At 40.9% G+C, this 12,296-nt stretch overlaps 1 protein-coding gene across 1 annotated transcript in view; it reads right to left on the reverse strand.

Annotated features, from left to right (window-relative positions):
• Positions 1 to 12,296, reverse strand: part of PFKL (phosphofructokinase, liver type) — a 241,340-nt gene that overhangs the window by 166,698 nt on the left and 62,346 nt on the right. The gene's annotated exons all lie outside the window — the stretch shown is intronic.

Genomic DNA, 12,296 nt, shown 5'->3' on the forward strand with positions numbered 1-12,296 from the left:
ACTGGTTTGTACTGAAATGTATCACTCCATCTGTACCTTTCTGGATGTTGCTAGTACCTTCAATTAGTGACTGTAATTGTAATTTTTAGGACTTCCTGAGCTAATAAACACCACTGCTTAAGGGACTTGCTTTGACGCCTTATTCCTGTGACCTGCAGATTAGACCAAATCTAACAGTTTCTTGGCTGTTCTTCGGTTGGACCCAGCATTTCAGTACCATCGCTTTGCCTGCTACCTGCAGCTCTGGCCAGTGTCATAGGCCATGGGTACCATTTACAGCAACCTTGATCTGAAGGCAAGAGGTCAGGTGTACCAGTCCAGGTGTACTAGCAAGGGGGTACACTAGCAGCGACAGTTACCCAGAAGGATTCTGGATACCGTTAAAGACTCCAATGGTGGCAGCAACTTAAGCCCCTCCTACTGCGGCTAGAGGGCTCAATTGGAATAACGAAAAGGGGACGGGTGGCAAGGTAAGCCAAACCGGTCCCCAACAAAGCAACAGACAGGGTGGCATAGGCGGTCCATCCTGTCACAATAGCAATTAAATCAGGAGACTTTCTAGAAAAAATGCAACATATCATTTACATTGAACAGATTTTACAGCAAAAAATACTACACACAAACTCACAAACTTGGGAGCTTGGAGTCACTGAAGATCATTTATCAAAGTGCATCTAGAAGTTTACTCCTCATTATACTTGACCCTGAGCAGTTATGCCTGCTTTCTTCCCACAACACCAAACACAGTTTTATCACACTACTTAATTAGCTGGCATCTTGGAATATATCATGTCTGTCTATATTAATTTTAAAAAAAGCTTTTACTTTAATCTGCATGAAGCAGTACATGTAACAAAAAAACAGTTGAGGTTTGAATCTATTGGTTTTATATGTTCTGTATAAATTCCAGGCTGATTCATCTTAAAACGCTATGTGAACAAAATTTTCATTTTTTAAATTGTATGCACGAACTCCCATATTCAAGGACAAGCGGATCTCAAGAAACATTTCTACTTGAATATGGGCAAGCTCTTGCTATACAATCCTAGACATATGCAGACAAAACACAACAGACTACAGGATACGCACAATGCATATGTGCAAAATAAAGTCCTACCAGAGCGCATGGGGAAAAAAAAATATTAAAAACATTAACAACTCTTAATTACTTGTCGAAGTCGTATAATTGGATGAACGAAAGTATATTGGTTAATATTATTTTACCGTGCGATTCAGTATGCACGTAACACGTGGCACGGCGCGATCGCAGGATAAAATACGCACGCATACACTCGCACTCTCACATTCGTTTATTTATATATTTCATATTTATAATGGTTCCATTCCACAGTGATTTATGAGCAGATGGTATTTAGTTTATAGTTATATATATATTAAGGTTATATGTACACTTTAGTGATATTTAAGGTTCAGGTTACAGGAAACATGTCATGTTTAGTATCATTTTAATCCCATATTCATCCGCAGTTATCCGTTTCATTCGCCGAAGGGATCGCACATTGCATAGTCTAGTTAGCGATGTTAGGGAATAAATGTTTAAAATGTTACCGACTGTGTATTGTGAATAGACTATCTTAAACTGGTTTCTGGGCAGGAGAATCATCTGGAATGTTGACCCTCACCCTTGGAGAGAGTTGTTTGAACTGGCCTATGACCTGCATTACACTGGACCCTCCTGAAGCCTGGACCTATAGAAGCAAGCCACATCATCTGTATTGTTTTCTCTGTAGCACTGGGTGTATATATACACAAGCTACCTGGGACCAGCTAGTCCAGTCTTCTCTGATCACAGTCTTCTGGACTGAAGTACTATTCTAGCTGGATCCAGCAGAGTGCGCAGCGGTATGTATGTATTTGGTATCGGCTGTACTATATTATAATTATGTATTGAACTGCTAAAACTTTTGCATCTGCTACATAAATTGTTTGTGCTTTGGAAACACAAGAAATCGCTTAGACAATGCTTAGTGGAAAACGATAAAATTACTTTAACATACTATAATCATTAATAAAAATACAAAGGAACATTTTTTTATTTTTTTTTACATGGAATACATAAATCACTTGCCCTGTAGCTAGTGCAAGTGATATGGATAAAAAAAAACAAAAAACATGTACCCAAGATGCCCAGAGCTCGAATCGGACAAATGTATGTGTGCTCGACCTTGGTACGCCTTTACTGTATATTTCCTACGTGTGTCCGCCCCGTTCCTCCCACTAAGCTGTAGGCAGTCGGAAGCGTCATTTGCGACTGGACTTTAATTGCATGCAATTAAATCCGTTTCAGAGCATGAGCACATGAATTTCACTCGACGGGACTTACATCAGACGATAAATCATCCACTCAATACCTATTTTGAAATTGTTGGCTGTGACCCAGATTCAAGTCATCAGGCTCGGTCATCGCTGTGCAATGCCGTAAACCTCGGCATTACATAGTAGGGTGCGAAGTCACAATGTCATCACAACGTTCCCTCCTGCACTTGCCACACAAAAGTTGGCAAGTGTGGGCCAGACTGATTTTCTATTAACATTACTATAGAAATGTTACAGTAAGCCATTCCTCCTTTACTTGGATAAACCTGTGTTTGACATGGTCACTTAACGATTAACTTATAGGAACATGATTTTGATCATTTTACTGCAGAGAAATAATTTTGTAGGCAAAAATTCATATATTTTCAAAATATCTACAAATATAAAATAGGAGAATTTGCTCAAAAATTAAACCCACCACTGTTGACAAAAAACACCTCAAATCAATATATTATTTAGAACAGAACAGAATAGCAGTTTCCTATCCCGGGAAGGATATAAGATCTTACACTGCTTGATTATCCCATGTTTTCCGGTATGAGTATTTTGCACATCTATTTCAGGATATGTTTGATATGCCTTTTTACCTTGTTTTTATGTGACTATTATTTTGCATCACTAAAGTACTCTTGCTATACAGTATTACACTAGATTCTCCCCTTTTTTTGCTGTTTTTCATCAAATATATGAACGGCTGATGAGGGGAAAAGTGTTACGCATTTTGAAGAGTCATACAACAGAGAGATTCAAGAAATACACCTAATGCTCATCTAAATCTGAATTTTGGTGGGTTTGATAACATTAGGGGTATTAAATCATAACCCCTGAAAATTCGAATTTCTATTTTCAATTATGTAGAACAGAGTTTTAATAGGTTTAGAGATATAAACACATTATGGAGCTGATGCAGAGTGGGACATACACCTGTTTGCGTGGCATAAAATATGCCAATTTGTACTGCTCGTGCTCACAGACCTAAGAGCATGCATATGCAGAACTGTACTTTTCTGACATTACAACTGGTGAGGTGGGAGGGTGATGAAAGGGCAGTCTAATATAGGTTAATTACAGTCAAGCAATGTTCAAGTAATTGCAAACAGATGCAGACCTGCAAAGAGGCTCCACATATGCCCGTCAGTATCATTTGCAGCTAGTGGAGGATAGGTGCAAATACAGACTTATGATGATGACTAGCTGCTTCGGATTGTAAAGATTGTGAACTCACCTCTTCAGCTGATAGCACTTATTTCATTAATCGCAACAATATAAAGTGAACTTAAAACCATATGGAAACATGTTTATCTGGCTAAATATCCATAGATAAACAAACACACTCCAGCTGCACTATACAGATAATAGTTTTATTTTCAAACAAACCCAAAGGCGATTACATATTTCATTTTAAAGACTAACGTCAAGTTAACCTGTTGCTTATGAGATTTATAGGACAATGCTAATCTCGCTCAGTTATGATTGACTTGTGTCCTGTGTATTGTTTTGCGATTTTCAAAACCACTTTTTTTTCTAAGTAAAATTGTGAAACAGTCATAAAAAAAGTAATTAACTGTAAGAAACAAATATAATATTTTAAATTCCTCTATTCTTTTTACCATATTTTTCCTACAAATAGAGATCAGGACACTTACCGGGCTGCTGGCCCTCAAATGTCACCAAAACTGACAGTAACAGCATCGCTAGCAGCAATAGCAAATGCCCAGGGGGCGTGTCTACAGGTCACGTGCAAGCTTCTTTTGAAACGCCCAACATTGAGACGACATGTCTGTTCAGGCTCCCACCTCACGTGAACTTGGAAATATGTCCATTTTGAAAATTGACCTTGAACCAATGATCGGCACAGCAATTCCACCTGATTAAATTGATGTCTGTGTTACAATTATGTGCATCTGGGTCATTCCAGAACACCGTAACACAGTAGGCGTAGTGACAGTAATGTCCCAGACTGCTTTTAGGCAGGTACTCAAGTGGAAAATAAAGGAATTCCTGTCGTGCTTCAGAATTTTATTAATTCGCCATTGTGTGGATAAAACAACAATTTTACAATATTTCAAAGTTTCTGCATGTTATAGGAGGAGTAGATTGTACTCTTGTAAATTTGGCACCAATGAGAATGAAATGAATACATGTTTTGAGTGATGCGTCTCTCCTTATCAAAACAGGAAAACATCCTATATTATTATTTTAAAGATAAAAGAATAACACAGTTTTTAATGTTAATTATTCACTAAGTCCCCTCACCCACACCAACTGACTATGTAATGGATATTTTCATAGGTCAATTCCCTTATAAAGTTTTAACAAGGTTACGTAAAGTAAATAAACTACAAAATATAAATCTGTGAAATTAATCCCTGCAATCTGTGTAATTCATCCCTGCAATCTGTGTTTAAAGTATGTCCAGCCCTACTACTGCTTTTCTGATCATTAATCTGTGAAATTTATCCCTGCAATCTGTGTAATTCATCCCTGCAATCTGTGTTTAAACAGATAACAATTTCCTATGACATACTTTAAACTTAGGTTGGCCCAGTCTTTTATTGATGCCTAATTTATAATGTGTATCTGGCCTCCTCTAGCCTTTTAAACAAATGTTTTCTTTCCTTTAATTAGCTGAACAATTAGCACATCTGTAGAGTATTCCTAAATTACCCTGACTACATCTTAGCTTCAGTCTATGGGGAGGAGTATGTGGGGGTAGACGTGTGTGATTTCTACACTAAGTGGGATTTTCTCACAAAGTGGACGAAAATGCAGTTAGACAAACATTGGACAACATTTGACTTGATTTTACTTCCAGCAATAAGCTACATCTGCCACAGCCTATTTCTGCATTACTTGTCTATCTATATGGAACACTGCAAAGTGGTAATTCTTTAAAATCCCCTACCTTTTTGGCTTTAACTCCTTTTATCACAATGTTTAACAAATTGCTTTTCTTGGTCTCTTTTCATGGCATGATCTTTAGAACTGTGTCATCTTTCACCCCTCCACCAACACAAACATTTGTTCATATTGCACCTGCATTACTCCACTCACCTCTAGTTAACACCCATGAACTGTTGTCCTATTTATTATCTCTAACAAGTACAGCCTCCACCTGTCGCCAGAAAATAAAAAGTCACACATCTTACAATCCCCTTGCCTATCTTTCTCTCACTCTGCTTCTATTAGCTGGTGATATATCACCTAATCCAGGTCCCCCACACTCCTCACACACACATACATCAGAGCACTACCGCTCTATAGCAAACCTCAAACACATCACCTGTCCCCCCTCTCTTCCAAAGTCCTTTAAATGTGCCCTTTGGAATGCACGCTCTGTTTGTAACAAACTTACCTCCATTCATGATCTCTTTCTCTCAAAAAACCTCAACCTTCTGGCAATAACAGAAACATGGCTCATGCAATCAGACACTGCCTCACCTGCAGCACTTTCACATGGTGGCCTTCATCTCGCCCACACCCCCAGACCTGAAGGCAGACAAGGAGGTGGGGTTGGACTACTTCTCTCCCCACAGTGCACGTTTACAGTTCTACCAAATGTTCCATCACTCACGTTCACATCTTTTGAAGTACATGCTATTCGCATTTTTAATCCACTCTCTCTCTACGTGTTGCAGTGATCTATCGTCCCCCTGGAGCACACAAACAATTTATTGAGGATTTCTCTGCATGGCTCCCTCACTTCTTATCTTCAGACATCCCCACTATCATCATCATGGGTGATTTCAACATCCCCATTGATAACCCACCTTCCATAGCTGCTTCCAAACTACTCTCTCTAACCTCCTCACTTGACCTCTCCCAGTGGATTGAATCATCTACTCATAAGGATGGCCACTGCCTTGATCTTGTTTTCTCTAGACCAGTGTTTCCCAAACTTTTGCTGTTCGCGGCACCCTTAGAGTCTCCAAATTATTTCAAGGCACCCCTCCAAAATAATTATTGAGCAGTCCTGTTTTAGCAGTAAAAAAATTGTAATAAGTATTTAGGTCAGGACAGAAATACTTATTTAGTTGTATGCAAAAATGCCCCCTCTGCATCCAGACACACTGCCCCCTCTGCATCCAGACACACTGCCCCCTCTGTCACGCTGTCCCCTCCTCTGCCCTCTCACATGCTGTGTCCCCCTCCACTGCCCCTCTCACATGCTGTGTCCCCCTCCACTGCCCCTCTCACGCTGTGTCCCCCTCCACTGCCCCTCTCACGCTGTGTCCCCCTCCACTGCCCCTCTCACGCTGTGTCCCCCTCCACTGCCCCTCTCACGCTGTGTCCCCCTCCACTGCCCCTCTCACGCTGTGTCCCCCTCCTGTGCGCATCCTCTGCCCCGCTGTCCCCCTCCTCTGCCCCTCTCCTCTGCCCCCCTCCTCTGCCCCTCTGTCCCCCTCCTCTGCCCCTCTGTCCCCCTCCTCTGCCCCTCTGCCCCTCTGTCCCCCTCCTCTGCCCCTCTGTCCCCCTCCTCTGCCCCTCTGTCCCCCTCCTCTGCCCCTCTGTCCCCCTCCTCTGCCCCTCTGTCCCCCTCCTCTGCCCCTCTGTGCCCCTCTGTCCCCCTCCTCTGCCCCGCGCCAGCCATTAAAAAAAACACACATAAACTTACCAATCCGTCGGGCGCCGGGACCCAGCAGCCTCCTCTCTCCCGCAGCAGCTTGTTACGGACGTCGATATTCAGCGCACAGTTTGGGAACCGCCGCTCTAGACTATGCTCAGTTTCTGATTTTCTTAACACACCCTTCCCCCTCTCGGATCATCACCTCATCAGCTACTCACTCACCCCCACTGCTCTAATCTCTCTACTGTCTAACTCTACCAAGCCTCCTCATACCTGCAGAAATCTGAATTCTATTAATCTTCAACAATTTTCCACCTCTCTCCAACTCCTTCTCTCTCCTATCTCTACATTCTCATCCCCTGAGATGGCAGTACCCCATTTTCACCAAACCTTAGCAACGGCCCTTGATCAAGTGGCTCCAGCGACACTACATACTACACGTCGACTTCGATGTCAACCGTGGCACACTAAAGCAACACGAAATCTTCAAAAACTGTCCCGTAAAGCAGAACGTCACTGGCGTAAATCTCACACCTCTAATGACTTCTTCACATATACTTCTGTCTACCACTCCTATCGAAATGCTCTGGACACTGCAAAACAAACATACTTCCAATCTCTTATCTATGCTCCGGCTTCTAACCTCAAACGCCTTTTCAATACATTTAAATATCTTCTCAATCCTCCCACCCCGAACCCTCCATCTACTATCAGTGCTCAGGATCTTGCTTCCTACTTCAAGGACAAGATTGGCAAGATCAGACTAGAAATGGTATCCTCTTCCTCAACAAGCAATCAGCTCAATTCCTTCCCACTACCCTCTGACACCCTCTCTTCATTTGACCCCACAAATGAAGAGGAAATTTCTACGCTATTCTTATCTTCCTACTCTACCTCCTGTCCTCTTGATCCTATTCCCTCGCAAATTGGTATGTCCCTGTCTCCTGTTCTCATTTCCCCTCTAACTCAAATCTGTAATCTCTCGCTCTCTACTGGCATCTTGCCACCACTATACAAGCATGCAGTGATTACTCCTATTCTAAAAAAACAAAACTCCGACCCAAACTCTCTATCAAATTACAGTCCCATCTCTCAGCTGCCATGCCCCTCCAAGCTTCTAGAGAGACTTGCCTACACTCGCCTCACACACTTTCTTTCCGCTAACAACCTGTTGGATCCTCTTCAGTCTGGCTTTCATTCTCAACACTCCACAGAGACTGTGTTGACCAAGGTTGTCAATGATCTGATCACTGCTAAAACTGAACGCCATTACTCTCTCCTAATTCTCCTGGATCTCTCGGCTGCATTTGACACCGTTGACCACTCTTCTCATACAAACGCTGCAATCCCTAGGTCTTCAAGACACTGTTCTATCCTGGTTCTCATCCTACCTTTCTAATCGCTCTTTCACTGTTAATTTCTCTACGAGCCACCTTTGCTCCGCTTCCCCTATCAGTTGGAGTACCACAAGGCTCAGTGTTAGGTCCTCTGTTGTGCTCTATCTATACAGACTCAAACCTCTACAATCTATTTTGCACGCTGCGGCAAGACTGATTTTCCTTGCAAATCGTTCTTCCTCTGTTGAATCACTCTATATGTCACTACACTGGCTGCCTGTTTTGTACCGAATCCAATATAAAATACTTTTACTAACCTACAAGGCCATCAACAAAGCTGCACCAACATACATCTCTTCTCGTCTCAAAATATCTCCCAACTCAGCAACTCCGTTCTATACAAGATCTGCGTCTCTCATCCACCCTCATTACATCCTCTCATTCCCGGCTACAGGACTTTTTTCGGGCTGCACCCACTCTATGGAATTCTCTCCCTCGCACAGTAAGACTCTCCTCTGGTCTACAAACTTTCAAGCGTTCTCTGAAAACCTACCTCTTCAGACAAGCTTATAATATTCCTCAGCCATCCTCTTAACCTCATGTGTCAATCTCCCATTCTCCCATAGATTGTAAGCTTGCAAGCAGGGCCTTCTCACCTCTTTGTCTGTTTTACCCAGTTTGTTTATTAGTTGATGTTTGTCCCCAATTGTAAAGCGCTACGGAATATGTTGGCGCTATATAAATAAATGATGATGATGATAAGCACAAAGTAAAGAGTGTTAACATGGATATAAGTGTGTATTACAACAGTGTTTTTATGTTAATAAATACACAGCCTTAATAAAAGGGTATACCGACAACAAAATAAATGACAATTTCATATGCAGTGACAGAAATCCTTCCAGAAGGCACATATAAACATAACACCTCATCTGAGGAAAGCCCAGAAACTGGCCCAGAACATTTTTTTTTTCGACTTTCTACACCGTGACATTCAACACCCAGAACAAGATATAAACTACAATAACAATCAGCCCTCAGAACTTAAGAAAATAGATCCTCTCAGCATTTCATGTGGAAAAGGCAGCTTAATCAATTAAACAAAAATAAAGAAATAAATCAGGCAATGAAGGCAATCTTCAATCTCCGTAACCTAACCCTCAGTCACACAAAACACTGCTCAACAAACCTCAAATTTGCACATAGCTAACAATCTCAAATCCACAAGTACATAAGACCCTGAAAGACCACTAGTGAAGCCCATAATTTCAGGAACAAACTCACTCATTTGCAACCACTCAGATGGGTAAATTACACAATTGGGTTGATTGATCCAGTGAATTAATCCTATTCACATGCATGTTTTTATCCCTGTGAGGAAAAAATTGCAAATGCCTTCCTGTGGATCAACATAGTTAGAATTTAGAATGTCGAACTTGCTTATTTCTAATGTTATTAATCAATTCTACAGAACATTCCTTAAGTATTTATTACAGGGATTCGATTGTTAATACAATGCATACATTAACTTATGGTTGTTGTCATGTCGCAGACGTCGCTATCTGGCAATACTTAGCAACAACTGTTACCATGGTTACAGCTCTGAATATTTATACTCCTATTCCACTTCAAGAAAAGGGGCCAGATCTGTAAATGCATAAGAATAATGAATAAGCACAGAAAAACCTGCATACATTCAGGGGGAATGCCCCAACAGCCTTTTCGAACAGATGTGTTTGCCTGGGCTCCCAGAGTTGAAACCATAAACCTATAGAAATCAGGGATACTGCAGTCCTCAAGAGATACCACATCATCCTCTATATGCCCAAGAACATCTGTGGCAGTTTTTTTTACATCATTTCACTCCGATTATAGATACTCGTACCCGACTTATTCTTGTTGGCCTACCACTCATCAACAGTTGGGGTATCGAGTAAGCAGCTCCCTATCTCTCAGCTCCATCTGAGGCCGTACAACTGAGGGGTACACAAAAAGGAATCCCCGAAGAGGTTATGGGCTTTGCTCAGTAAGGACCCAGGCAGAGTACTTTGCTGGTGTGAGTAGTCTGCCAAAAACAAAAGTCCCATTTATTTTGCTGAGGGGAAGCAGCTGCCACCCAGGTGCAACGGACAGGATTTTTCTCTTTTCTGGGTGCAAGGCTCACTTATATTTATTACTTTATAACATGTATCAGGAAATGAACTTATGCAAGCTCAACCAGTGTCCCCTCCATTTGCCCTATGTCCTGATGGGAAACCTGGGGGACGCAACCCGCCATCTCCTCTTGTTTAAGGTTATACTATATAGAAGGTGTAATTTTTTCACACACATGTAAGAAACTGCCAGCACTACGCTCTTCACGTGCCATCTCGTACATGCACACACACCTATTCTTTCAAGCATACTGCTGTATCACCATTACCTATTTCTTGCACTATTTCTTAACCTCCCAATTATAAAACTCTATCACGCAGTTACAGTAACAGCTATCTCGCAAATTGGCCCGGGCACATGACACTCACACTTTTATCTTCCATTCAACACTTTCCAATAACACGGCTGCATTCCATGACCTAAGCCACTTCCAGGTACACCCATATTTCCATGAAGTGCATCTACCCTGACCTTAGCTCCTCTACGGACGTTGTAGTCCCACTTATCAAGTGCTACTCTTCGCACCTTAAGCAAGCACAGACCACTTATCGTATGACCTAATCGCTTTTTTCTTATTCCCCAGCACCTTGCCTTCATTAATTTCAGTTCTCCTCCTGCTGTTTTTCTCCCCTTACTCTCCCTACCCATCCCCCTTTAATTTTATTTTATTTTTTTTCTCCTCCACAAGTCAAGGGACCTGATATTGTTTCAACAGTGCACACCACTTGCTCTCATGCCAATAAAAATTATCACCCTTAATGTTAAGGGCTTGAACTCACCAAATAAAGGTCCCTCCCGTATCATATAGCACAACAAATACAAGGGGACATTATCTTCATAAAAGGAGACACACTTCTCCTGTCATTTGCCAACTTGTACTCCTGTCCATATAATGCCTAAGAGAGGATAGATATATTAGGTTGCAACCTAGTAACCTAGCACCTTTTGAACTCCACAATACAAACTAATCAATTGTCTGATGACTCAATTGTAACATCTGTGTTCAATCTCCTCGAAGGCCCTGTAAGCATAACCTTTTGTAGACTTAATGAAACAATTTAGAAAATACCCCAAATGCAAGTTGTAGAAGGCATTGCTGAGTACTTCTCTTACAACCTTCAAAACAATTCATGCTCGCCACTAATCTGGGAACCCCATAAGGCTGTTATATGTGAAATTATCAAAAGCTATCCCTCCCACCAAAACAAATAACAAAAAAAACACAACATGATTAAACTTACTTGAAAAAAATATACCTGAAAGAGTGCTATTTATTCCCAGATTAAATAGCTTAGATTTCACATATGAATGCACATGCAGCGTAGATGTATGGAACTCAAAAACAAACAAAGAAAACATACATAGGGTAATATAGTCAAACTAAGACTACAACATACTAAAAGGAAAGTTCCACAGATGGGATAGACCCTTATCCTTGTGTGCAGGAATAAGTTAAATCCTCTTTAATGAGTGACAAACGCCAACAGATCTTTTAGGAAAGCTGCTTACGAGATATATATGAAGTATGAGTCTGTACGTAGAAAATGATGTTTTCCTTAAAGTATCTCGAGCATCCAGCTCCTCCACCGTTCCCAAGCGTTAACCACCAGGAAAAAGACATATTAGTGTAAAATCGTTTTTATGAAAAAAGACAGAGACAATAGTCTTACGGATAATAAAAATATTATATTAAAGCCAGCTTACAAGGGTGGTGGGACTGTGATTATGGATATTGACCAATATAATAATGAGATCAACAAACAATTAGAATTAGGGGATACATATATACATACGTATAACTATGCAGTCATTCCAGAGCCAATGTTCCCCGTTTCATTTATATATATATATATATATATATATATATATATATATATATATATATATATATATATATATAT

Source organism: Mixophyes fleayi, chromosome 7 (assembly GCF_038048845.1).
Source record: "Mixophyes fleayi isolate aMixFle1 chromosome 7, aMixFle1.hap1, whole genome shotgun sequence".
Classification (NCBI taxonomy): Eukaryota; Metazoa; Chordata; class Amphibia; order Anura; family Limnodynastidae; genus Mixophyes; species Mixophyes fleayi.